A 3,575-nucleotide genomic window follows, 5' to 3' on the forward strand; every position below is an offset into this window, starting at 1 on the left:
CCACCTCTCCATACCCCCCAGGGCCTGGCACGGCCTGGTACAGCCTGGTACAGCCTGGTACGGCCTGGTACAGCCTGGCACGGTCTGGTACAGCCTGGCACGGCCTGGCACGGCCTGGTACAGCCTGGTACAGCCTGGTACAGCCTGGTACGGCCTGGTACAGCCTGGTACAGCCTGGTACGGCCTGGTACGGCCTGGTACAGCCTGGTACAGCCTGGCACGGCCTGGTACAGCCTGGTACGGCCTGGCACGGCCTGGTACGGCCTGGCACGGCCTGGTACAGCCTGGTACGGCCTGGCACGGCCTGGTACGGCCTGGTACAGCCTGGCACGGCCTGGTACAGCCTGGCACGGCCTGGTACAGCCTGGTACGGCCTGGTACAGCCTGGTACGGCCTGGCACGGCCTGGTACGGCCTGGCACGGCCTGGTACGGCCTGGTACAGCCTGGTACGGCCTGGCATGGCCTGGTACAGCCTGGCACGGCCTGGTACAGCCTGGCACGGCCTGGTAGAGCCTGGCACGGCCTGGTACGGCCTGGTACGGCCTGGCACGGCCAGGTACGGCTGGTAAAGCCTGGTACGGCCTGGACGGCCTGGTACAGCCTGGCACGGCCTGGTACAGCCTGGCGCGGCCTGGTACTGCCTGGTACAGCCTGGCACGGCCTGGTAAGCCTGGCACGGCCTGGTACAGCCTGGCACTGCCTGGTACAGCCTGGCACGGCCTGGTACAGCCTGGGACGGCCTGTACGGCCTGGTACAGCCTGGTACGGCCTGGTACGGCCTGGTACAGCCTGGTACGGCCTGGTACAGCCTGGCACGGCCTGTCGGCCTGGCACGGCCTGGTACGGCCTGGTACGGCCTGGCACGGCTGGCACGACTCAGAGGCAAGCCGGGCGCCTCTGCTAACCGGTATTTTACCCCCACAAACAAGCAATTAGCCGCCTTCAAGTGACAGTGGTGCAGCTCAACAGAAAGGCACCGCCAGCCACAAGGAGCAGTGTGCTAGTTGACCAGAGTCCACCTCGCGTTGACACTGGAGGAGTCCTCACCGCTGGACTATATAAAGGGCGCCGCCTCCCTGAGAGCTATCTACGGGCTCACCATAGCCCGTGCTACTTGGAACGTGTTCCGAGTAGCTGAATCTTAACAACTACAACAACCCTGGAGAGCCAGTCTCTCCCCTAGTGCTCTAGGATCACCTTCGTGTCTCTCACCCGTCGTCCGCCTTCAGCCAACGTCGTGTGATGATGCCATGGTGGTATGGTGAGTGATGCCATGGTGGTATGGTGAGTGATGCCATGGTGGTATGGTGAGTGATGCCATGGTGGTATGGTGAGTGATGCCATGGTGGTATGGTGAGTGATGCCATGGTGGTATGGTGACTGATGCCATGGTGGTATGGTGACTGATGCCATGGTGGTATGGTGAGTGATGCCATGGTGGTATGGTTAGTGATGCCATGGTGGTATGGTGAGTGATGCCATGGTGGTATGGTGAGTGATGCCATGGTGGTATGGTGAGTGATGCCATGGTGGTATGGTGAGTGATGCCATGGAGGTATGGTGAGTGATGCCATGGTGGTATGGTGAGTGATGCCATGGTGGTATGGTGAGTGATGCCATGGTGGTATGGTGACTGATGCCATGGTGGTATGGTGAGTGATGCCATGGTGGTATGGTGAGTGATGCCATGGTGGTATGGTGAGTGATGCCATGGTGGTATGGTGAGTGATGCCATGTTGGTATGGTGACTGATGCCATGGTGGTATGGTGACTGATGCCATGGTGGTATGGTGAGTGATGCCATGGTGGTATGGTGACTGATGCCATGGTGGTATGGTGAGTGATGCCATGGTGGTATGGTGAGTGATGCCATGGTGGTATGGTGAGTGATGCCATGGTGGTATGGTGAGTGATGCCATGGTGGTATGGTGAGTGATGCATGGTGGTATGGTGACTGATGCCATGGTGGTATGGTGACTGATGCCATGGTGGTATGGTGAGTGATGCCATGGTGGTATGGTGAGTGATGCCATGGTGGTATGGTGAGTGATGCCATGGTGGTATGGTGAGTGATGCCATGGTGGTATGGTGAGTGATGCCATGGTGGTATGGTGAGTGATGCCATGGTGGTATGGTGAGTGATGCCATGGTGGTATGGTGACTGATGCCATGGTGGTATGGTGAGTGATGCCATGGTGGTATGGTGAGTGATGCCATGGTGGTATGGTGAGTGATGCCATGGTGGTATGGTGACTGATGCCATGGTGGTATGGTGACTGATGCCATGGTGGTATGGTGAGTGATGCCATGGTGGTATGGTGAGTGATGCCATGGTGGTATGGTGACTGATGCCATGGTGGTATGGTGAGTGATGCCATGGTGGTATGGTGAGTGATGCCATGGTGGTATGGTGAGTGATGCCATGGTGGTATGGTGACTGATGCCATGGTGGTATGGTGACTGATGCCATGGTGGTATGGTGACTGATGCCATGGTGGTATGGTGAGTGATGCCATGGTGGTATGGTGAGTGATGCCATGGTGGTATGGTGAGTGATGCCATGGTGGTATGGTGACTGATGCCATGGTGGTATGGTGAGTGATGCCATGGTGGTATGGTGAGTGATGCCATGGTGGTATGGTGACTGATGCCATGGTGGTATGGTGACTGATGCCATGGTGGTATGGTGACTGATGCCATGGTGGTATGGTGACTGATGCCATGGTGGTATGGTGAGTGATGCCATGGTGGTATGGTGAGTGATGCCATGGTGGTATGGTGAGTGATGCCATGGTGGTATGGTGACTGATGCCATGGTGGTATGGTGACTGATGCCATGGTGGTATGGTGAGTGATGCCATGGTGGTATGGTGAGTGATGCCATGGTGGTATGGTGACTGATGCCATGGTGGTATGGTGAGTGATGCCATGGTGGTATGGTGAGTGATGCCATGGTGGTATGGTGAGTGATGCCATGGTGGTATGGTGAGTGATGCCATGGTGGTATGGTGATTGATGCCATGGTGGTATGGTGAGTGATGCCATGGTGGTATGGTGAGTGATGCCATGGTGGTATGGTGAGTGATGCCATGGTGGTATGGTAGCTGTCTTCAGTACACCAGTATATCTTTATGCTTCTCTTCATTGCTTATACTGTAGTTTATTTTTACATTTAAGATCATATTAACTTGTTCACTTTTGCATTACATGAGAGTCAAGTATTTTCACGGGCATTTATGTTCATTAATATTTCAGTAAATTGTTGAAATATTTGATTTTTATTTGTTTCCACCTGTGACTTACACACTGCTGGCCAATAGCAGCATTTTGTTTATTATGTGCGGGAGAGCCATACCATCTTGGTTCAGTATAGCTGCGATACCACAACCCGTCACACCCTAGACTCTCACACCCTAAACTCTCACACCCTAAACTCTCACGCCCTAAACTCTCACGCCCTAAACTCACACACCCTAAACTCTCACACCCTAAACTCACACACCCTAAACTCTCACACCCTAAACTCACACACCCTAAACTCACACACCCTAAACTCACACACCCTAAACTCTCA

This window comes from Procambarus clarkii, unplaced genomic scaffold, assembly GCF_040958095.1.
Source record: "Procambarus clarkii isolate CNS0578487 unplaced genomic scaffold, FALCON_Pclarkii_2.0 HiC_scaffold_102, whole genome shotgun sequence".
NCBI lineage: Eukaryota > Metazoa > Arthropoda > Malacostraca > Decapoda > Cambaridae > Procambarus > Procambarus clarkii.